We start from the raw sequence: 25,863 nt of genomic DNA, 5'->3' as shown, positions 1-25,863 counted from the left end.
GACAAGAGGAATACCTATGTGAGAATGCTGTTCATCGACTACAGCTCAGCATTTAACACCATAGTACCCTCAACTCGTCATCAAGCTCGAGACCCTGGGTCTCGACCCCGCCCTATGCAACTGGGTCCTGGACTTCCTGACGGGCCACCCCCAGGTGGTGAGGGTAGGTAACAACATCTCCACCCCGCTGATCCTCAACACTGGGGCCCCACAAGGGTGCGTTCTGAGCCCTCTCCTGTACTCCCTGTTCACCCACGACTGCGTGGCCATGCACGCCTCCAACTCAATCATCAAGTTTGCGGATGACACTACAGTGGTAGGCTTGATTACCAACAACGACGAGACGGCCTACAGGGAGGAGGTGAGGGCCCTCGGAGTGTGGTGTCAGGAAAATAACCTCACACTCAACGTCAACAAAACAAAGGAGATGATTGTGGACTTCAGGAAACAGCAGAGGGAGCACCCCCCTATCCACATCGATGGGTCAGTAGTGGAGAAGGTGGAAAGTTTTAAGTTCCTCGGTGTACACAAACTGAATTGGTCCACCCACACAGACAGCGTTGTGAAGAAGGCGCAGCAGCGCCTCTTCAACCTCAGGAGGCTGAAGAAATTCGGCTTGTCACCAAAAGCACTCACAAACTTCTACAGATGCACAATCGAGAGCATCCTGTCGGGCTGTATCACCGCCTGGTACGGCAACTGCTCCGCCCACAACCGTAAGGCTCTCCAGAGGGTAGTGAGGTCTGCACAACGCATCACCGGGGGCAAACTACCTGCCCTCCAGGACACCTACACCACCCGATGTCACAGGAAGGCCATAAAGATCATCAAGGACAACAACCACCCGAGCCACTGCCTGTTCACCCCGCTATCATCCAGAAGGTGAGGTCAGTACAGGTGCATCAAAGCAGGGACCGAGAGACTGAAAAACAGCTTCTATCTCAAGGCCATCAGACTGTTAAACAGCCACCACTAACATTTAGCGGCCGCTGCCAACATACTGACTCAACTCCAGCCACTTTAATAATGGGAATTGATGGAAATTATGTAAAAATGTACCACTAGCCACTTTAAACAATGCCACTTAATATAATGTTTACATACCCTACATTACTCATCTCATATGTATATGTATATACTGTACTCTATATCAGCCACTGCATCTTGCCATCTCTATGTAATACATGTATCACTAGCCACTTTAAACTATGCCACTTTATGTTTACATACCCTACATTACTCATCTCATATGTATATACTGTACTCTATACCATCTACTGCATCTTGCCTATGCCGTTCTGTACCATCACTCATTCATATATCTTTATGTACATATTCTTTATCCCTTTACACGTGTGTGTATAAGGTAGTAGTTGTGGAATTGTTAGGTTAGATTACTTGTTGGTTATTACTGCATTGTCGGAACTAGAAGCACAAGCATTTCGCTACACTCGCATTAACATCTGCTAACCATGTGTATGTGACAAATAACATTTGATTTGATTTGCTACAGTCAGGGGGAAAAAATAGAACATTTAGAGAGCCTTATCCCAAAATGATGCAAAGCCATACCCAAGAGACCAGGGATTGTTTGAGGAGTCAAGCTGATATGTAAACACGTGTGTGTGTGAAATATATGTGCCTGATCAATGTGGTTGGTCTGAGGCTTGTTCCACATACAGAAGAGGACGGCTTCTAGCCACCATTCTTAATTTTCACAAAGAGGCAGGGATGAGGGAGGGGGGTGTTCGCTACAACCTAACCCCCACTGATTTGTTCACCGGTATGAAAGGCAGAAAATGTCATAGCAGATTTTATTTCGATTTGTGTGTTTTAAAGAAGCTGCTACTTGTCGATTTTCACATTCACTTTGCTATGGCGGGTGGCAAGGATGCACGTTTAAATATTTAGCTGTTTGGCTCTAAAAAGCCTCGTGGTGTTAGATGCTACATATGGAGGATGCAAGATTACAGCTTTGTTGCCACTGCAGGTCTGGGCTGGGGTATATAAAGGGGCATATACCCAAATCTCGAAGTAATTACAAAGATCTTAGTGGATTGATATCACTAACATGGCTAGATGGCAGTCAACCGGCATATCTTTAACTTTTCTATAAGGGATTCAAATGAGATGAGTTCTCAACAGGCAACTCCTGCACCAAAAGAGAATAGTATCGAGCAGGGGTCTCCAACCTTTTCTAGCATGAGAGCTACATAAAATAAAAATTGAACCTGTTGTGAGCTACTCCATTTTCTTCTAGCTTTCAAATGGGCACATTCTTCTTCTTTCCTCTGCAACTCTTCCCCAGGTCCTTAGTGCACTACTTTCTCTTGAACACTGTTTTCTGTCAAGATACCTGGTAAAATAATGGTTAATTAACAACTCTAAGGGGGGCCTTCAAAAATCAACCCCCAAAACATATTCTCCCAAATGCTGTCTTTATATTTTCCCAAAGTCACCTAAATTGTGTCACCATCTGGTTTTTATTTGTTATTAATTTTACACTCAAAATTACAACTGTTCATAGAGAAACAACGAAACTGGATTTTCTGAGCCTATGTAAATGCTTAAATCACATCAGAAGAAACACTTTTGTTAGGCTTGATATAAAACTAACAAATGTAGTAATTCCCCTTTAGTTGCTCATCTGGCCCTTTTTTAATTGTTAATATCAAATTGTATTTGTCACATGCACCGAATACAACAGTGAAATGCTTACTTACAAGCCCTTAACCAACAATGCAGTTTAGTTTTCAGAAAATACCAAAAAGCAATAGCGGGGCTATATACAAGGGGTACCGGTACAGAGTCCATGTGTGGGGTCACCGGTGTCGAGGTAATATGTAGGTAGAGTTATTAAAGTGATTATGCATAGATAATAACAGAGAGTAGCAGCAGCGTTCTGGGGTGGGCAATGCAAATAGTCTGGGGAGCCAATTGATTAGCTGTTCAGGAGTCTTATGGCTTGGGGGTAGAAGCTATTTAGGAGCCTCTTGGACCTAGACTTGGCGCTCCGGTATCGCTTGCCCTGCGGTAGCAGAGAGAACAGTCTATGACTAGGGTGGCTGGAGTCTTTGGAAATTTTTAGGGCCTTCCTCTGACACTGCCTGGTGTAGAGGTCTTGGATGGCAGGAAGCTTGGCCCCGGTGATGTACTGGGCCATACGCCCTACCCTCTGTAGTGCCTTTTTTATTTCACCTTTATTTAACCAGGTAGGCTAGTTGAGAACAAGTTCTCATTTACAACTGCGACTTGGCCAAGATAAAGCAAGGCAGTGCGACACAAACAACACAGTTACACATGGAATAAACAAGTGTACAGTCAGTAACATAATAAAAAAAGGTCTATATACAGTGTGTGCGAATGGCGTGAGGAGGTAAGGCAATAAATAGGCCATAGTAGCGAAGTAATTACAATTTAGCAAATTAACACTGGAGTGATAGATGAGCAGATGGTGATGTGCAAGTAGAAATATTGGTGTGCAAAAGATCAAAAAAGTAAATATAAACAATATGGGGATGAGGTAGGTAGATTGTGTGGGCTATGTACAGCTGCTCAGATAGCTGATGTTTAAAGTTAGTGAGGGAAATATAAGTCTCCAGCTTCAGTGATTTTTGCAATTTGTTCCCGTTGTTGGCAGCAGAGAACTGGAAGGAAAGGCGGCCAAATGAGGTGTTGGCTTTGGGGATGACCAGTGAGATATACCTGCTGGAGCGCGTGCTACGGGTGGGTGTTGTTATTGTGACCAGTGAGCTGAGATAAGGCGGAGCTTTACCTAGCATAGACTTATAGATGACCTGGAGCCAGTGTGTCTGGCGACGAATATGTAGCGAGGGCCAGCCGACTAGAGCATCCGCCTTGCGGTCGGAGGCCGAGCAGTTGCCATACCAGGCAGTGATGCAACCCGTCAGGATGCTCTCGATGGTGCAGCTGTAAAACCATTTGAGGATTTGAGGACCCATGCCAAATCTACAAAGGGGGAATAGGTGATGTCCCCAATTCACGACTGTCTTGGTGTGCTTGGACCATGTTAGTTTGTTGGTGATGTGGACATCAATGAACTTAACTCTCAACCTGTTCCACTTTCCACCATTTCCATAGGACATAGGAAAATATTTTCTGCCAGGACTGCCTGTCGATGAGAGTGGGGGCGTGCTCGGGCCTCTTTCCTGTAGTCCACAATCATCTCCTTTATCTTGATCACGTTAGGGAGAGGTTGTTGTCTTGGCACCACACGGCCAGGTCTCTGACCTCCTCCCTATAGGCTGTCTCGTCGGTGATCAGGCCTTCCACTGTTGTGTCATCGGCAAACTTAATGATGGTGTTGGAGTCATGCCTGTCCATGCAGTCATGAGTGGACAGGGAGTACATGAGGGGACTGAGCACACACCCCTGAGGGGCCCCCTGTTGAGGATAATCTACAGTAGCAAGTGAGGAATGTCAACCCACAAGACGGTTATCACATCAACTGGCTACACACTGAGTGATAGGCAAACGTGCGCACCACACAGACTGACGGGGGCAATATTACGGGAAATTAATTGGCAGATATTGTCTTAGGTTTGGCTTTTTAAGCCAATAGTGGCTAACCAGGGGTGGGATAATGTTCTGTTTATTAGATAGTAGCTGGTAGCTTGCGGTGTCTGATACTTGTGAGATTTGTTTATGACAGTTTGCGGTGGACCACGTGAAAATGACATGTATTTTCAGAATTGTTTTGCAAAATCCTCATAGGTGGGCTGCGAGCTACTGGTAGCTCGCAACCGACCTGTTGGCGACTCCTGCTATAGAGTGACATTGGGATGCTTGAACTGTTGTTTCAGCGTTCTGTATGTGGGGTTTTTGGGCAGTCCTGGCAGAAGATATTTACCTATGTCCTATGGAAACGGTGGAAAGAGTAGGTTGTCGACGCATGAGACACCGTTTTGAACCCGACCTTCTGTCCCTCTAGGCTTCCTCATCTTTTCTCTTCTCTTCCCATCTCATTCTCTCTCCTTACCCCTTTTCTCTAACTATGATTGCTATGGCTCATCAGCAGCAGAGATTTTGTTTGGTATATTTTTGGGGGGGGTTTGGGGTGTGTAGAAATATTAGGTAATTACTACCAAGAGCTGGGTGTAGATGACTGGAATCACTAGGGGAAGAACACACACACACACACACACACACACACAGGAATGAGTTGCCAAATCTTCTTGAGACATCTCTACTAATTCACATACAATGTTAACGTCTACGTCTTTAGGAAATAAAAGCAGTGTGGCACTCAGTTTTTGACCAATCTTGATTATCGTCTGCCTTTTTGTTTTTTCTGTTCACATTGTGACATTTTCATTGCAACTGTCTTGTAGGTCTTGTCAAACTAAGCATTTTATATTGAACCTTTTCAGCCTTTAATTCCAACCAAACGTAAACCCCTGCTGATCTAATCAATGTAGAACAGAAATATTTTTATGCCAGATCCATATCTGCCAACTGCCATAAGTCGTAGCATGCTTTTCATTTTTTTTTCTCCTTCTATCATATTTCAATGCTTACAGAAATTGTTTGACTCTATGGCCTCCACTCATTGTGATGTATGTAATGTCTGTTTCTGTCTGTGGCAGAATGAAAAGGGAAGGGTTGTCTGTCAGAGCACAGTGGTCTGGTAATCAAGGCCAAAGCATTCCCATAAGAAGATTACCAGCCTCTGGTTTCTCCCCCGCCTACCCCAACGTTAATACCAGTGTCTCTCTGCAAAAGGGGGTTACTGTGCTTTTAAAACAACAGGCCTGCTAATCCAGCCCACAAGCATTCACACAGTATAGATTATTACTGTTTCTCCCTCCCTCCTCCACCCCTCCCCCTCTCCTGCCTCAATCATCCTGGTCAACAGTGTACAAGCGAAGGGAATGTTTGTATAGGTGTGTGCCATGACCTAACGGCTGGAAGGAAGGGTGGGGTGGGAGAGCAGTGCATTATGGGGAGTTCTCTCAGATATACACTCATTTCAGGGAGAAAATCCCTTTGTTTCTTTTGGTTCTATATTTGGTGGCATATACAAATGATAAATCATTGGTAGTCATATAAACCACACTTAGAACTCTTTAAGATCACCTCTGATATCACAGTACAAGTCTTCAACTGACAAAAAGTAGCTGTTTTGGCATATTTGCACATTTTGCGGCATGAATAAGGAAAAAAGCTTAAACATTGGAAAAGCAGGTATAGTAAAAGCAAAAATGCCTTTTTCAATACATTTCCTAAGCACAGTTCATAAAAGCATCAACTGAGTGATGGAATTTGATTGTTACAGGAAAGGGGGACAGTTTGCTGACTAAACACAAATGTTATATAAACAGATATTGGGAAATGTAAGATTGTATATTAGTAGTCTAAAACCTTGTGAATCGAATAGAGTTTTAGGCTATTGCGGTTAGGAACAATAGCTGTGTTACACTAAGGTAAGCGGTTTTTGGGATGTGTGACCGACCGTTGAGCCCCACAGTATTTTAGCCTTGATATGACTGCTTGCTCAAACAACCGATTTGATCTAATTGACTTGGTGCACGCACACATTGCCTGCTCCACTACACCTTTTAATGCGAGTTGCAGGATTGTGACTTACCTTCACGTGTACACTTTCACACTTCACAGCCTGTGGGCTAAACACTGCAGAAACCACATGACATGACCCCACCTTTCTGTCATATGACCTTTTGATGCCTAGATGGATAGGACAGAATGTGTGTATCAAACAGGACAGGGTTTCGAAACCTTTGGACGGGCAGTGTGTGTGTGAGCGTGAGCATCAGTGTGTGTGCGTGTGGTGTGTGTTTCGGTGGGGGCTAGCTCAACCAGATTAAAGGGTATTGAAGCACACTCAATGCCAAGTCACAAAGTCTTCCATGCAGATGTGCCCAGCTTTCTGTCCCTCTGTCAAGGTACTTCTCCCTCACAATTTCTTGGGCCCTACCCTGACTCATTCACTCCTTCACTCTTTCACCTTTGGCTCTCTTGGACCATCTCTTTCTTGAATGCATATGTGTGTATAAAACAGTAAGAACACCTGCTCTTCCCATGACATAGACCGAACAGGTGAATCCAGGGGAAAGCTATGATCCCTTATTGATGCCACTTGTTAAATCTACTTCAACCAGTGTAGATGAAGGGGAGGAGACAGGTTAAAGAAGGATTTTTAAGCCTTGAGACAATTGAGACATGGATTGTATATGTGTGTCATTCAGAGGGTGAATGGGCAATACAAAATATTTAAGTGCCTTTTGAATGAGGTATGGTAGTAGGTGCCAGGCGCACCGGTTTGTGTCAAGAACTGCAGCGCTGCTGGGTTTTCACGCTCAACCGTTTTCCGTGTGTATCAAGAATGGTCCACCACCCAACTCAATATTAGGAAGATGTTCCTAATATTTGGTATACTCAATGTATATGGAGTGCATGTACTGTATTACATTTGGTCATAATCATAACGCAGATGCTCTAATTTAATGTAGGTGACAGTCAAAAAGTCATATGGTATCTTGTATTAGCCTTGGGAGAGTGGCAGAAACTGTCAGGAAAGCATTGCTTAATTAAAATACCAAATGGTAAAGAGTGGGGATCAGTGACAACTTGACAAGTCTCTGGTGTTGCTGCAGGAATATAGGTCATAGAAGATGCTTGGGTACTTGATCATGCATTCATTGCCTACAGGGAAGAGTTGCGTTGGTGGCAGTGGGATGGAGAAAGAGGCAGAGTGAGACTCACATTGGTTTACCAGATGGAAAAACTGGTGCTTGATAGCGAGACTATTCACAATCATGTTTTGTATTTTTTACAACAGTAGAGAAGCAGTCAAAACAGTTTATTATCATCATCTCTTTTGCCAGTTACACAGCCCACAGGGCGTTTAAAGTTCCGCAACTGGTTTGCACGGTGATATTTCTTCAGGATGTGGATTCTCACAGGAAACGTGTGGAGTGAGGCAAAGCAATGTTCAAGAGCTTAATGAAGTCTTTGGGCTAAATGGAAAACCAGACGTGGAGGGTGTGAAGGTTGCTAACTGGGACCACGTCTTTTTTTGGTCTCTTCCTCTCAGGATTTGGCTGGACACAGTGGCGCCACGTGTCAACCAGAAGACCACAGCCAGCTAGCTCCTGGTGTCTTGAAGTTGGGTTCCTCGTCAAAGGTCTTGACTTGTCATGACCAAAGTGACGCTTTTGGTCCTTTTTTTGTTTTTAAATTATGCGCTTTTGATCAGAGACGGACAATGGTGTCACCTTTGGTTGATTTGATGAGGAGTGAAAGCAGAAGACCCATTAGCTACTGGTAGAGATACATGAGCTTTGTGTTTGAAAGGCAACCATTGGATGTTGTGGTTTCCTCCCCCGCAATAGTCTAAATCTAGCAGGCTCACACTCAGTTGACTTGAGTGTGTCAGGCTGAGGCGAAGTGTACTGGTCATGTCTTCCGATAAGCTGACTGACGGTATACGTAACTGTTGTATTGTATTGACTTTCCTTAAACGGGAACTGTATAGAAGATATTGATCAGCTGAGCAGTATGTGGTGTTGAATTAAATCATCTGAACTAATAATGCTCCAGGCTATGTCACTTTGACTAAGAAAGCACAAAGGAAAGGAAAATGAATATTCAGAGAAACATTCAAAACAGAGGTTTGCAAATTAAAGATGGCATTTCTACATCCTTGTGCAGTGGTTCTTGGCAGTGATGGTAATTTATTTACATAGACATTCCTATTTAACTGTAATCATCAGAGCCTGAGGTATCGGTAACTTCCGTACCAATAAATTATTGTCAGCGTTGAATATGCTACATTTATCAATTCTGATGCCAGCAGGCTGCCTACTGCCTCACTTTATGGGACATGCGCATTCTTCATAAATAGGCCATAGAGTGACTCATCTAGCTCTCTTTGTCAACAGGATTCACACCCTCCATCTTCCCTCATCCCTGGTGATTCAACGCGTTATGATGTGATATTGGAACATCAGTGAGCCAGTGGCTGGGAGTGGGATAGAGCATGGGATTGGCCCTCGGAGACAGGAACCACACTCTTATTCCTGAGGCTCCGAGGTCTCTGGCCCCTTAGGGCACACAATAGACAGCGAGCAGCTCTGAGGTGAGTGGACTAATTGATGTGTATCACTGCTATCTGCAATGCTTCCACTCTGCGTAAATGGTGGAAATTAACTGTTAATAACAAGTGTATTACTGGGGATAACCTTTTTGACGTTGCTTTTAGTGTAGTTGTCGCGATGTTGCACACATGCTCCTATTGGTTAATGTCGACATTCACTTAGCAGTACATGGCATTGCTCCCAATAGAGAAAGTGGTCAATATGAGGACAAGTTATTTGTTCAAATGGCATAAAGTGATTTGATCAAATCCTTTGTTTGTTGAAATTGGGGTTTAGAAAGAGTGCAATGGGAGCATTTTCCAGCTAATATTGAGAAGGAGCTTTTCCTAGCTAGCTGATGTTGACCATTAGAATTAGCTAGCCTGACGTCTGTGCCGTAACCTTAAGTGTGTCCAGCTAATGACTTTCCATTGGTGTCGGTTGCAACAGTGGGCCATGCCTGAGAGTTGAGTGTCACAATGCTATAAGATTAGCTGGATTAGACCCTCCAAGCTCGTGTTGATCTGGGAGATTTACTGGCCACTGAGCCCCTCCATTGTCTCCATTGAGGCTGGCCTGAACAGGAGAGTGAATGGAGTCGTCTGTCCAGGGTTCCAGGGTCAGTCTGTTGCACGGGAAGAAGAGTGGGGGGCAAAGCAAGGGGCTTCTCTGGACACACGCAAAGCCAAGATTGAGTGAAGGATAGAGCTTGGGAGTGGAGAAGGGAACGAAACAGGAGTAATAGAGAGACCATCTGTTGATTTAATTATTTTCCATTTGAGATTCTCCTTGATTAATTATTCAAGTATTCTTCAAAAGTATGCAGTTTTTTGCTCCCTCTTTGTCTTTTATTTGCTCTTTTCTTTCTCTTCTCTCGTCTTTAAGGAGTATATTATTGCTCTGGGCAGTTTACTCTCTCCCATGTTAATTAATGGACACTATTGATGCCAAATGGCACTATTCTGCTGCGGTTGTAATCTGCTGAGAGATTATTTAAATGCATGCGAAGGAGGCTGTCTGGTTGGGGAAATGCTGTTTCATCAGCGGGACGGTCTATTTCTGCCGCCGTGGTAAAATTACTTTTTCATTTCCCTTTGATTTCATATACATCTCTGTGCAGGATTCTGATCCACTCGGCTGTCCATTTGTCTATGGTTCATTAATATATTTTCAATCCATTCTTGGATATCATGTTGAGTTCTTGGTTTTTATTCAACAGAGGTTTTACTGTATCACCAAATTATTTTAACAATGTTTTTGTCGCAGTTTTGGAAAAGAGGTATAACTACTGGACAGAGTCTACTATCCGTCTTCCCTAACAGCAGTAACGGGTGTAAAGGGATATTTTGAAAAATGTCTGTCGTGTTTTAGGGATAACATTTCTGACCAGGTGCACAAACAGAGCTGGCACTTGCAGCCACACATGCCCGCTAACAACTGCTAGCCCCCCAGGATGGCACACATTCCAATGGAGAGAGAGAGAGAAGGGGTGGATGACTAATGTTTCTTTACACCATGGTGACCTGATTTTGGAAATTAAAATCTGGGAAATAGTTAACACATTTTCGCTATAGTCCTTTCAAATAGCCTACTTTTAGTCGTCATAACATAGGCTAAAAGAAGTAATCAATTTCTATCTAGTAAATGTCAAGTTTGGTAGCCTATGATGTTGCATGAAACACTTTCTGGGCATGGTTCATGCAGTGGTTACAATGTATCACTGATCCCACGTTTGCCTGAACATTCAAGGTATGCGGCAAAGCTGCGGGGGCAAACAAGTTTGGTACAGGGACAGGCAATATTTTTACAAATCTGATTGGATACAGTGTTTTGATTATTGAAATATCAGACTCAGTTTAACGACAGAGTTAATTTTTTTCTTTCTAAGGGCTAATTGGGACACCTCTAGCAGGGGACAGGCCACAAAAATCAAGGACTGTCCCTGGAAATCGGGGACATCTGGTCACCCTATTCACCATCTTCAAAGTCAGCGAGATTAGGAAAAGAAAAATGTAGGCTAGGTGACCTAATGTGATATGAATTCAATACGCTTTGACTTGACTACCACACTTTTTGTCAAGTTGGTTTCTGTAGACATCGGTTAGATCTAGTTCAGTCTGTTGGTAGTCTAATATAAGTTCTCTCACCCTAGGCAAAGATGATACGCTCAAAATATTACCATAAAATACAAATGAAGGAAAAACTTGCTTGTTATCAGACCTCCGTGACATTGTTATTATTTTCACATCCATATCCCATTAGAGGGTGTCTACTATATGTGAAACTGTGCTGGGATTCAACATAATGCCCCTCCCTGTGGGACACACTCTGAGCCCCTGGAGGGTCCCTGTAGCACATGCTACTCCTATTGTGTGGGTGTTCATGAGGATTAACGTCCTATGACAACTGATCTCACATTCCTCAACTCTCTGGGGACAAGTGTATGTAATGTGTATGCATCTGTCTGTTTGTGAGTGTATACTATACACTATGAGGGGGGAGTTGAGGGGGTTGTGGTGTTTGTGTCTATGTATGCACGTTCGGTAGTGTGTGCATATGTGTATGAGGGTGTCTGTCTCTTGCTGTACATTTATTTATTTATATATATATATATTCAGCAAAAAAAGAAATGTCCTCTCACTGTCAACTGTGTTTATTTTCAGCAAACTTAACATTTGTAAATATTTGTATGAACATAAGATTCAACAACTGAGACACAAACTGAACAAGTTCCTCAGACATGTGACAAACAGAAATTGAATAATGTGTCCCTGAACAAAGGGGGGGTCAAAATCAAAAGTAACAGTCAGTATCTGGTGTGGCCCCCAGCTGCAGTGCATCTCCTCCTCATGGAGTGCACCAGATTTTCCAGTTGTTGCTGTGAGATGTTACCCCACTTTTCCATCAAGGCACCTGCAAGTTCCCGGACATTTCTGGGGGGAATGGCCATAGCCCTCACCCTCCGATCCAACAGGTCCCGACGTGCTCAGTGGGATTGAGATCCGGGCTCTTAGCTGGCTATGGCAGAACGCTGACATTCCTGTCTTGCCTACCATCTGTAAGCTGCTAGTGTCTTAATAACTTCTTATGGATAGGGGGCAGCATTTTCACGTTTGGATGAAAAGCGTGCCCAGAGTAAACTGCCTCCTACGCAGTCCCAGATGCTAATATATGCATTTTATTAGTAGTATTGGATAGAAAACACTCTGAAGTTTCTAAAACTGTTTGGATGATGTTTGTGAGTATAACAGAACTCATATGGCAGGCAAAAACCTGAGAAGAAATCCAACCAGGAATGGGAAATCTGAGGTTTGTAGGTTTTCAACTCAGCCCCTATTGAATATACAGTGGGATATGTGTCATCTTGTACTTCCTAAGGCTTCCACTAGATGTCAACAGTCTTTAGAATGTTGTTTCGGGCTTCTACTGTGAAGGGGGGCTGAATGAGAGGGGAATGAGTCAGAGGTCTGCCAGCAGCCACGGTCTCATGACGCGCGGTCATGAGAAAGTTACCTCTCGTTCCATTGCTTTTCTACAGACAAATGAATTCTCCGGGTGGGACATTATTGAACATTTATGATAAAAACATCATAATGATTGATTCTATACATCGTTTGATTTGTTTCTACGACCAGTAATATAACTTTTTGGATTTTTCGTCCGACATTTCCGCTGGACTTGCCCGTGCCTCGTGAGTTTCGATTTGTTTACTAAACACCCTAACAAAAGAAGGAATTTGGGCATAAATTATGGACTTTGTGGAACTGGGATTCCTGGGAGTGCATTCTGACGAAGATCATCAAAGGTAAGTGAATATTTATAATGCTATTTCTGACTTATGTTGACTCCATGGCAGATATTTCTTTTGGCTGGTTTGGGCTCTGAGCTCCGTACTCAGATTATTGCATGGTATGCTTTTTTGAAATCTGACACAGCTGTTGCATTAAGGAGAAGTTTATCTATAATTCCATGCATTGGAATTATTATAGATACAACACTTGTATCTTTTATCAATGTTTATTATGAGTATTTCTGTAAATTGATGTGGCTCTCTGCAAAATCACCAGATGTTTTGGAAGCAAAACATTACTGAATGTAACGTGCCAATGTAAACTGAGATTTTTGGATATAAATATGAACTTTATTCGAACAAAACATACATGTAGTGTGTAACATGAAGTCCTATGAGTGTCATCTGATGAAGATCATCAAAGGTTAGTGATTCAATTTATCTCTATTTCTGCTTTTTGTGACTCCTCTCTTTGGCTGGAAAAATGGCTGTGTTTTTCTGTGACTAGGTGCTGACCTAACATAATCGCATGGTATTCTTTTGTCGTAAAGCCTTTTTGAAATCGGACACTGTGGTGGGATTAAGAGCTGTTTGACAAAACCGTAAAAAAAAACGTACATTTGTTAATAGACCAATAAGAGCGTTCCAAACCTCTCTGCCAATAACAGATAGATTTCAGTTTTCCATTCCCCATTCAGACCACTCCCAGACAGTACTAGCTAAATTCTTGCTTGGGGAAATTGCTCTTTGCTAAGAAGCTATTTTTGTTTATTTTTGACCATTTTAACTGAAAACAATAACAGTAAGGTACTTACTTAATTGTTACCTGCAAACGATTTGATATTGAGATAAAAACGGCTGCGTTGGACCTTTCTAAGATGACAGAGAGAGGGGTCAGGGTGTGCTTTCACACTGTCTGCTTGAATTCCATGTGTTTGTGTCTATTACGCATGACACTAGCCCTCTGACATTTATACATTCACACCTCATTGTTCCGCTGCTTCCTCGTGAGTTATTGTGAGATGTTTGATTACATTCTACTTCACACAGATGAGGTAGTCTGTTGACCTAAATCAAGCTCACTGTTGGTCTTCAGGCGTGCCATCATTCACCATCCAAACTCGTCCTGTTCTCACTTTAGCTGTCCCTCTTTTAAGGAAAATGGTTGCCATTTCAAATGTCAATATGCTTGCTCTGTCTGTATGGGCTACTTTATCTATTTGACTCCTGCGAATGGAGTGGAGAAGAGCAGGTTAATGTAGAGTAAACCTGATATAAAACTATTAGGTGATTAATCTAGGTCACGATCAGTCATTCATTCTGCTATGATGTAAGAGGACTAGTGACAGACTTAAACTGACAGTTCCTAAATGCCCGGAGTCATATGTGTGACAGTGTTTGTTTGTTGACAGAGATACACAGACAGTGCTGATGAATGTGTGTGTGTCATCTGTGGTGTATCATATCCTGAGGTTAGGTTTATACAGTTAGTGAACTGTCATTTCGCTCCCGTTGCCCCCGGGTCAGAATTCACTCTACTCTACTGTTGTCCCGCTGGCCCTGGTGTCACACACTTTACCCCCCACATGCAGTACAGTAATTTTCCTCACCCCATAACCCACCCCCACCCTGGTGTGTTCCAGTTAGTTTCGGTGTCAGGCACTGCCCCCACACACAATTTACACACGTGCCCCCCAATTCCGTCTTCACCAAAACGTGTGTAAATATTGGACCATAAATTGTGCCTTCCTGTATTATGCTAAAATGTTTGTTCTATTTTACTGAGACATTTACTTTGTTCCTGTTATGTTTTATTATTTCTTATTGTTGCATTGTTGAGAAGGAACCTGCAAGTAAGCGTTTCGTTGGATGGCGTATACTATGTGTATCCCGTACATATGACTAATAAAAACTTGAAAGTGTGTGTGGACACACGCAACGCATACACACAGTATGTACAGTGCTCCCCTTCCAGCTTCCCTCTTCCCTTTGATGTGTGGGGTGTTAATGGAGCCCCTCATATTTTAATTTATTTATTCATTCATACTCCCTCCCTAGGCAGGGATTTGAGTCCCCCCCCCCCCCCCCCTCACCTCCCTCTCTTTCTCAAAATAACCAAACTGGAATCCAACTGACTGAATAGGCCAAAATTTAAACAGCATGGTGCTGGCTGGTTTGGGCACCTAATTGATACAGATATAATTACCACAAAAGCAAGAGATTTTTAATAAAGCACGTCTTCAAAACAGGCAGAGTGAAGGACACCCAAAATGACCCTCTCTGGGGGTGGTCCTCAAAATGTGTGTTTGTTTAAGAGTCTAATGCAAAACCTTTTGGCATGTATCCACTATCATTCTCTCTTGAAATTAGCTAATACTTACCTAAATAAGTAAATATTATTCTGGATGGTTGACTGTAAGAACATCTGCTAAATGAATAAATGTATGAAAAATAGCTACACAGGGGCATGTAGTCATGTACTTGTCATGACCGAGACAACCTGTGCACCAGAAACTCAGAAGAACAGCTGATACTAAATTTGCTTAGATAGGAAAATATATTTAGAGTCCTGATTTTGTATTATTATTTATCCAGGAAGTCCCATTGAGGTCAAAAGACCACTTTGACCTGGCCAAGAGGACAGCTCAATTAAAAAAAACACATGTAGATTACAATGTGAGTACTCAGTACTATATCAAAACTGGCGTTCAGATTTTAACCATCAATCGAGCCTTACTTCCCATCGGTCTTAGAGAGGTCTAATAAACCACTCAAGGCGAAAGAAACGTCAGGACCTCCTCGGGCCATTTATCAAAAAGTGGGAGAGGTGAAGGTCGAGAGCCATGCGTCCCCCGAAACACAAGCCTTACTTCCCATCGGTCTTTGAGAGTTACCTGTCTACCAGCACAGAGGGTGTTCTTTAAAGCAAGACTCCGTGTCAGTTTGAAATCTGCTACGTCAGTTGTTTATATTAATTATTTATGTTTAGGGTAAAAAAAAGGAATGCGTTTGCGTCAGACGTACATTGCAAGACATATCTGAATCATTGTTCTTGCGACAAGACAGCTCCCTGGTACAATGCTGCAATTTTCTTAGTAGTGAACTGATCAAATGGCAGACAAACGCCCGGCTACCCAAGATTGAGTGTTACTATCAACCGAAGAGAAAAAACCCTAACCAAAAACAACAAGATATTGGGAGGTCAAGAGTAAATATCGGTGACAGTTTTGAAAGGTGGCGGGAGCTCGAGTCAACTCCATTCTAGACGCAATGCATTTCTGCTGGGCAGTTATGCTTGACATTGACAGATACACCCACTTTCTTCCTTGTAGCTAACGTTAGCTGATGTGTTCGTCAATGACTAGCCGGCAAAATAACCTAATTAAGCTAACTATTTATGTAACGTCTACTTCTAACAGTGACACTTTTGAAACAAAGTAGTTGTAAATGGTTACAAAGTTGTTAGCTACCAGTACAAAGTGACGTGCTTTGCACTGTTATTCTTTGCTAGCTAGCTACAATGAAACCACCGCTTATTACACCAACTGTCAATTTGTTACCGTTTGTGTGATGTGTAACATTAGTGCCCAGCCTGGCTAGCTAGCTAACGTTATGTAAAAATTGAGCAACTCATTTACAAGGCCAGGAAAGTTTGTCAAATAGTGTCTGTAATTTCGAGAATATGTGGTTGATATTGCAGCGGCAATACCTTTAGTATTTTCCTCATAGTTACCAGAAGGGAGTAAGAGGTCCATCCACCCCTGCCAAAGATGGAGCATTTGAAGTGCATGCTCTGTCTAGCACATTGGAATTGCGTCAAGCTCGACTGTTAGCCAGGTAAGATAGCATGACTTCGAACTAATATTAGCCCCAAAATGTTTTACTTGAATGCAGTTTTAACCTACTCGAGTGTCATATTATTTTACAGTGGGCATGACTTTCTAAAAGAAGATCCTGATATATTCGTATCCATACATGACATGTAAGGTATCTTGAATGTAATTTAGAAAACGTGCAAAATATGAACATTTCATTCAAACATGTATATAATGTTCGCATATGATACAATTTGGGATACTGATTACTGTCATTCTTTTTCACATACAGTGCATTCGGAAAAAGTGTTCAGACCCCTTTACTTGTTCCACATTTTGTTACATTAGCCTTTACAATGTATTTTTTTTTTAAACTCAATCTACACAGAATACCCCATGATGACAAAGCGAAAACAGGTTTTTTGAAATGTTTGCAAATATGTTTAAAAATAAAATACCTTATTTGCATACGTATTCAGACACTTTGCTATGAGCCTCGAAATTGAGCTTGGGTGTATCCTGTATCCATTGATCATCCTTTAGATGTTTCTACAACTTGATTGGAGTCCACCTGTGGTAAATTAGATTGATTGGACATGATTTGGAAAGGAACACATCTGTCTATGTAAGGTCCCACAGTTGACAGTGCATGTCAGAGCAAAAACCAAGCCATGAGGTGGAAGTAATTGTCTGTAGAGCTCCGAGACAGGATTGGGTCGGCACAGATCTGGGGAAGGGTACCAAATTTTTCTCGCAGCATTGAACACAGTGGCCTCACTTAAATGGAAGAAGTTTGGAACCCCCAAGACTCTTCCAATAGCTAGCCGCCCGGACAGACTGAGCAATCAAGGGAGAAGGGCCTTGGTCAGTGAGGTGACCAAGAACCTGATGGTCACTCTGACAGAGGTCCAGAGTTCCTCTATGGAAATGGGAGAACTTTCCAGAAGCACAACCATCTCTCTAGCACTCCACAAGATTCTCTGGTGTGATGAAACCAAGATTGAACTCTTTGGCCTGAATGCCAAGCGTCACGTCTAGAGGAAACCAGGCACTGCTCATCACCTGGCCAATACCATCCCTACAGTGAAGCGTGGTGGCAGCGTCATGCTGGGGGATGTTTTTCAGCTGCAGGGACTGGGAGACTAGTCAGGATCGAGGGAAAGATGAATGGAGAAAAGTACAGTGATCCTTGATGAAAACCTGCTCAGGACCTCAGACTGGGGCAAAGGTTCACCTTCCAACAGGACAACGACCCTAAGCACACAACCAAGACAACGCAGTAGTGGCTTTGGAACAAGTCTTTGAATGGCCCGGACTTGAACCCGAACGAACATCTCTGGAGAGACCTGAAAATAGCTGTGCAGCAACGCTCCCTGTCCAACCTGACAGAGCTTGAGGGGATCTGCAGAGAAGAATGGGAGAAACTCTCCAAATACAGATGTGCCAAGCTTGTAGTGTCATACCCAAGAACACTCGAGGCTGTAATTGCTGCCAAAGGTGCTTCAACAAAGTACTGAGTAAAGGGTCTGAATAGTTATGTAAATGTGATATTATTTTTATACATTTGCAAAATAATTTTGTGTTTTTTTGCTTTGTCATGTGTTATTGAGGGGGGGAAACAATTTAATCCATTTTAGAATAAGGCTGTAACGTAACAAAATGTGGAAAAGTGAAGGGGTCTGAATACATTCCGAATGCACTGTAAGTATGACCCAAATAAGTATTGGTGACACAGACACTGCCAGTATCATCAGCGTGGATCAGCATCAGTATAAACTATATTGTAAGCAGTGTGAAAGTACATTTCATTTTGTAGATTTGTAACTTTTTTGATACTCCGAATTGTCTCCTACAACTACAGTATTTCAATCTGTAACAAATGGTCTAAAGGGAGGACAGGCCTGTTTTAATTGCTATTAGAACTGTATGTGATTATCAACTCATGCACCCTTTTCATTATTCTGCTATTTCTTGTAGTATTGATTGGGTAGAGGACATCAAGAGGAAATGGAAGAGGATGTGACATCAGTTGATAGTGGATCCCATCAGAAGAGGATGAGGAAGTGACATCGGAAGTGGACAGCTCTGACTACATCCCTCCTATTTGTGTAAGGTAGGTCTCAAAACCATGCTTTAAAAAAATATGTTTAAAGTACATTGCAGACCTACTTAAAGATATATCCCCAAATACCTGGCTTTTAAGTACTGTAAATGTGTCATATATTTTTATATGTTTGAGACAACACACAAGGCTAACTGCAGAGCTGGAGGAATTCCAGAATCACATTCTGATGTATGCCAGCAAGAGGTTTGCCTTCACACCACCCATATGAGGCCAGGACACGCCTGGCAGCATTGGACTACAATCAACATTGAGAGAGGTCTGCTCTGAGGAACAAAGCTGGCAACAAGATGTGAGTGATTCCTGTTTCCCTGGTGTTCTGGGCACTGGCCTTTTATGTACATGCAGACTATTATGTACATCTCCGGTCAGAACCAGAACCTGCCCATACTTGTTCAGTGCAGCAGGACATTTTACTGCATGTATCTTAATATTGTTATACTAATTACTCTTCTTTTGCTGTTCTGTGTTCTATAACCTCAGCTACTACAGAAAATATAGACAGTGTTTGCGAAGAAGACTCCAAAACCCTACAGTTAATTCCCTGAACTGCAAGCAGGTGTGGTCAGACAGAGGTTGGCATCCAACGTAGGAATGCCAAGGATCATCCCTCATGTAGCCAGTGACCCAAGGAATCTTAGCCTTCTCCCTGACATTCCACCACCACACATCCAGGAGCTGGTTCAGGCACGTCAGCCGAGGGCTAAGTATGAGTGATAAGATAAAAAAATAGTGTTTTAAAAAAGTAGGGTCAAACAGAGTGTTTCTAGATGTGTCTTTTCCTCCCTCTCCCTAGGATCTGAACAGCTACAATGAATGGAAACCCTTATGTCCGCATGCACACACACACACACGCATAAGCACACATACACACTGAATACCAATAGCTAACAATTCGTTGCTATAGTTTCTTGTAAATAATAATCACAAATAACCACCATTGTGTTATTGTACAGTCCCCTCTACTCAATTAAATAGACCTCATTTGCTTATAAATAGCAATTGTACATAACTTCATGTTATTGAAAATGTATTGTACAGTCCCCTCTACAAGGCCTCCCGAGTGGTGCAGCAGTCTAAGGCAGTGCTAGAGGCATCACTACAGACCCAGGTTTGATCCCGGGCTGTATCACAACCGGCCGTGATCGGGAGTCCCATATGGCGGCACACAATTGGCCCAGCGTTGACCGGGTTAGGGGAGGGTTTGGCCGGGTAGGCCGTCATTGTAAATAAGAATTTCTTCTTAGCTGACTTGCCTAGTTAAATAAAGGTTAAATAACTTTTATTTAAAAAAATCCACCTGTAAATATACACTATATATACACGAAAGTATGTGGACACTCCATCAAATTAGTGGATTTGGCTATTTCAGCCAAGTATATAAAATCAAGCACACAGCCATGCAATCTACATAACAAACATTGGCAGTAGAATGGCCTTACTGAAGAGCTCAGTGACTTTCAACATGGCATTGTCATAGGATGCCACCTTTCTAACAAGTCAGTTCGTCAAATTTCTGCCCTGCTAGAGCTTCCCTGGTCAACTGTAAGTGCTGTTATTGTGAAGCGGAATTGTCTAGGAGCAACAATGGCTCAGCCGCGAAGTGGTAGGCCACTCAAGCTCACAGAACGGGACCGCCGAGTGCGTAAACACATAAACATCGCCTGACCTTGATTGCAACACTCACTACCGAGTTCCAAACTGCCTCTGGAAGCAACGTAAGCACAAGGACTGTTAATCGGGAGCTTCATAAAATAGGTTTCAATGGCCGAGCAGGCGCACACAAGCCTAAGATCACCATGTGCAATGCCAAGCGTCGGCTGGAGTGGTGTAAAGCTTGCCGCCATTGGACTCATTCTCTGGAGTGATGAATCACACTTCGCCATCTGGCAGTCCGACGGACAAATCTGGGTTTGGCTTAAGTCAGGAGAACTACCTGCCCAAATGCATAGTGGCAACTGTAAAGTTGTTTGTAGAGGAGGAACAATGGTCTGGGGCTGTTTTTCATGGTTTGTGCTAGGCCCCTTAGTTCCAGTGAAGGGAAATGTTATCGCTACATTATACAATGACATTCTAGACAATTCTGTGCTTCCAACTTTGTGGCAAAAATTTGGGGAAGGCACTTTACTTTTTCAGCATGACAATGCCCCTGTGCACAAAGCGAGGTCCATGCAGAAATGATTTGTTGAGATCGATGTGGAAGAACTTGACTGGTCTGGACAGAGCCCTGAGCACTAATGTAGCGATAACATCCCTCCAATCGAACACCTTTGGGATAAATTGGAACGCCGACTGAGAGCCAGGCCTAATCGCCCGACCTCACGAATGTTCCAACATCTAGTGGAAAGCCTTCCCAGAATAGTGGAGGCTGTTATAGCAGCAAAGGGTGGACCAACTCCATATTAATGCCAATGATTTTGGAATGAGACGTTTGACGAGAAGATGTCCACATACTTTTGGTCATGTAGTGTACCTTATAAGACAACATTCATGAGTGAAAGTATGTCTAAATAAATCTAGTTACACACCTTCAAATGATTTGTTCTATAATTTTGTTTCATATAAACATTTAACTATTTGTGGAATAAATAAATCATTTTGCACTTATGCACACTGACTTCGGTTGCCAGCTGTACGGTGTGTCTTCCGACACATTGGTGCGGCAGCGAGCAGTGTGTCAAGAAGCAGTGCGGCTTGGCGGGGTCATCTTTCGGAGGACGCATGGCTCTCGACCTTCACCTCCTGAGTCCATACGGGAGTTGCAGCGATGGAACAATACTGTAACTACCAATTGGATATCTCGAAATTGGGGAGAAAAGGGGGTAAAAAGTACAACAAAAAATAATAGCAATAAGTAGATGGTAATATTATTTGCTTTAAATATTTCATAGAACTAGCTATAACTGATAGCTAGCTATCTAACTTAGCTACAAATATTGATAAATTAATATGGTCATTAGATATTAGCTATATTACGTGACGTGATCTGACATCTCTGACGTTAGCTCTTTGGATATTTATGTTGTGGAAGGAAGACTAATTTGCTAAGACAAATATATTCAAAAGGTTTCGGAAATACATTAAATGAAAACAAGCATTGTTTTATTACGACAAGCCTAAAATTGGCTAACTGTTAGATTGCTTGCTAGCTAGCTGGCTACTAGTAGCTGCCTTGTCTAGCCAACAGGCAGAACACAGCTAAACACTACAGAAAATGCAGAACAGGTTGGCAGTGATGGATTCTGGGTTCTGACTCCTAAAACTTGAAATAGGGTTAATTATCAGGTATCCTATTGAAATATTGAGTGCAATGGGCTAGAGAGGGTCTACACCAGAAGTTAATGGTTATCTGTAGGAGGAAGGTATATCGGGGGTGCAATTAAGCTTGGAATGTGCTGAGTGCAGGAAAACGATTGCATGTGGCAGCACTGATAAGAGGAGTGAGCACTTTGGGGAAGAGGTCAGGTCAGATGAAGTGAGGAAGGACAGGTATCACTAAGGTTTTGTCTAGCAACAGATGCATTGGCTTTTCAGATGTGTAGGAGGAGACTCCGCATAGGACAAAGGGTTAAATATCATTGCCTGTGTGAATGTCTTTTGTCTGATGCAGCTGTATTGACCCAATGGTTTGGTTTAAGCTTTACTAATCTTCTTGAGTTTTACTAGGTTAATTTAGAACCTAACAGCAGAAACAAGCTATTTTCCAGAACAGAACAAAGTGTAAAATATAATTGCTAATAACATAAATAATTGATTGTTTTATTCCAAAAAGTACTCTTACCAGTGTCTTTGGTTATAGTCTGACTGGAATGAATGAATGCAAGGCTAAATGGAACTACGGCAGAGTGACAGTTGAGTTGTAACCTCTCTCACACGAGGAGTGATGTTTACATCTTGGCTACACTCGAGCCCTACGCATTCAAGTCGCCTGACTGAGAAATCAGCTGCAAAATGTAAACACACCTGAAGAGGGGAAAATTGAAAAAAGCACCAGTATTTCCAGTGCTGTGGCATCAAAGCGCTGAATAAGTAAAATGAATACTTCAAATTTTATTGGTCACATCCACATATTTAGCAGATGTTATTGCGGGTGTAGGGAAATGGTTGTGTTCCTAGCTCCAACAGTGCAGTAGTATCTAACAATTCACAACAATACACACAAATCTAAAGTAAAATAATGGAATTAAGAAACATATAAATATTAGGATGAGAAATGTGGCATTGACTAAAATACAGTAGAATAGAATACAGGACATACAGTTGAAGTCGGAAGTTTACATACGCTTAGGTTGGAGTCATTTAAAACTCGTTTTTCAACCACTCCACAAATTTCTTGCTAACAAAATATAGTTTTGGGAACTCGATTACGGCATCTACTTTGCATGACACAAGTAATATTTCCAACAATTGTTTATAGACACAGTGCAATAATCTATCACAATTCCAGTGGGTCAGAAGTTTACATACACTAAGTTGACTGTGCCTTTTTAAACAGCTTGGAAAATTCCAGAAAATGATGTTGTGGCTTTAGAAGCTTCTGATAGGCTAATTGACATAATTTTAGTCAATTGGAGGTGTACCTGTGGATGTATTTCAAGGCATACCTTCAAACTCAGTGCCTCTTTGCGTGACATCATGGGAAAATCAAAAGAAATCAGCCAATACCTCAGAAAAAAATTGTTGACCTCCAAGTCTGGTTCATCCTTGGGAGCAATTTCCAAACGCCTGAAGGTACCACGTTCATCTGTACAAACAATAGTACGCAAGTATAAACACCATGGGACCACGCAGCCGTCATACCGCTCAGGAAGAAGACTCGTTCTGTTTCCTAGAGATGAACGTACTTTGGTGCGAAAAGTGCAAATCAATCCCAGAACAACAGCGAAAGGACCTTGTGAAGATGCTGGAGAAAACAGGTACAAAAGTATCTATATCCACAGTAAAACGAGTCCTATATCGACATAACCTGAAAGGCCGCTCAGCAAGGAAGAAGCCAGTGTTCCAAAACCGCCATAAAAAAGCCAGACTACAATTTGCAACTGCACATGGGGACAAAGATCGTACTTTTTGGAGAAATATCCTCTGGTCTGATGAAACAAAATAGAACTGTTTGGCCATAATGACCATCGTTATGTTTGGAGGAAAAAGGGGGATGCTTGCAAGCCAAAGAACACCATCCCAACCGTAAAGCACGGGGGTGGCAGCATCATGTTGTGGGGGTGCTTTGCTGCATGAGGCACTGGTGCACTTCACATAATTTTCCTTTCCTCATGATGCCATCTATTATGTGGATATATATTGAAGTAACATCTCAAGACATCAGTCAGGAAGTGAAAGCATGGTCACAAATGGGTCTTCCAAATGGACAATGACCCCAAGCATACTTCCAAAGTTGTGGCAAACTGGCTTAAGGACAACAAAGTCAAGGTATTGGAGTGGCCATCACAAAGCCCTGACCTCAATCCTATAGAAAATGTGTGGGCAGAACTGAAAAAGCGTGTGCGAGCAAGGAGGCCTACAAACCTGACTCAGTTACACCAGCTGTCAGGAGGAATGGGCCAAAATTCACCCAACTTATTGTGGGAAGCTTGTGGAAGGCTACCCGAAACGTTTGACCCAAGTTAAACAATTTCAAGGCAATGCTACCAAATACTAATTGAGTGTATGTAAACGTCTGACCCACTGGGAATGTGATGAAAGAAATAAAAGCTGAATGAAATCCTCTCATTATTATTTTGACATTTCACATTCTTAAAATAAAGTGGTGATCCTAACTGACCTAAGACAGGGAATTTTTACTAGGATTAAATGTCAGGAATTGTGAAACTGAGTTTAAATGTATTTGGCTAAGGTATATGTAAACTTCCGACTTCAACTGTACATATGAAATGAGTTAAGCGGTACATTATGTAGACATTATTAAAGTGACTAGTGTTCCATTATTAAAGTGACCAGTGATTTCCATGTCTGTGTGTGTATATAGGGCAGCAGCCTCTAAGGTGCAGGGTTGAGTAACCAGGTTGTAGCCGGGTAGTGATGGCTATTAAACAGTCTGAAGGCCTTGAGATAGAAGCAGTTTTTCAGTCTCTCGGTCCCAGCTTTGATGCACCTGTACTGACCTCGCTTTCTGAATGGTAGCGGGGTGAACAGGCCGTGGCTTGGGTGGTTGATGTCCTTGATGATCTTTTTGGCCTTCCTGTGACGTCGGGGGCTGTAGGTGTTCTGGAGGGCAGGCAGTGTGCCCCCGGTGATGCGTTGAGCAGACCGCACCACCCTCTGGAGAGCCCTGCGTTTGTGGGTGGTGCAGTTGCCGTACCAGGTGGTGATTGTATACGCTGTTGCTCCTTGTTCACCAAACTGTCTGTGTGGGTGGACCATTTCAGATTGCAAGTGATGTGTACAAACTTGAAGCTTTTCACCTTCTCCACTGCGGTCCCATCGATGTGGATAGAGGCGTGCGCCCTCTGCTGTTTCCTGAAGTTCACAATCAGCTCCTTCGTTTTGGTGATGTTGAGGGAGAGGTTATTTTACTGGCACCACTCCGCCAGGGCCCTCACCTCCTCCCTGTAAGCTGTCTCGTCATTGTTGGTAATCAGGCCTACTACTGTTATGTCGTCTGCAAACTTAATGATTGAGTTGGAGGCCTGTGTTGCCACGTGGTCATGGGTGAACAGGGAGTACAGGAGGGGGCTGAGTTGAGGATCAGCGAAGTGGAGGTAATTTTGATACCTTCTCCACCTGGGGGCGGCCCGTCAGGAAGTCCAGGACCCAGTTGCACAGGGTGGGGTTCAGACCAAGGGCCCCAAGCTTAATGATGAGCTTGGAAGGTACTATGGTGTTGATAGCTGAGCTATAGTCAATGAAAAGCATTCTTACATAGGTATTCCTCTTGCCAACATGGGATAGGGCAGTGCGATGGGGATTGCATCGTCTGTGGATCTATTGGGGTGGTATGCAAATTGAAGTGGGTCTAGGGTGTAAGGTAGATGTGATATTATCCTTAACTAGCCTCTCAAAGCA

The 25,863-nt window shown here is 42.7% G+C and overlaps 1 protein-coding gene across 1 annotated transcript in view; it reads left to right on the top strand.

Annotated features, from left to right (window-relative positions):
- The window catches only part of LOC120065253 (nck-associated protein 5-like), a 148,273-nt gene that overhangs the window by 56,826 nt on the left and 65,584 nt on the right, over positions 1-25,863 (top strand). Inside the window, exon 2 of the mRNA XM_039016085.1 lies at positions 8,922-9,118. The gene's annotated coding sequence lies outside the window, so the exon portion shown is untranslated. The remainder of the gene's footprint in view (positions 1-8,921; positions 9,119-25,863) is intronic.

Source organism: Salvelinus namaycush, chromosome 20 (genome assembly GCF_016432855.1).
Source record: "Salvelinus namaycush isolate Seneca chromosome 20, SaNama_1.0, whole genome shotgun sequence".
In the NCBI taxonomy this organism is placed as follows: domain Eukaryota; kingdom Metazoa; phylum Chordata; class Actinopteri; order Salmoniformes; family Salmonidae; genus Salvelinus; species Salvelinus namaycush.
Note: the sequence above shows the minus strand (reverse complement) of the source record. Positions and strands in the feature narration are given on the sequence as shown.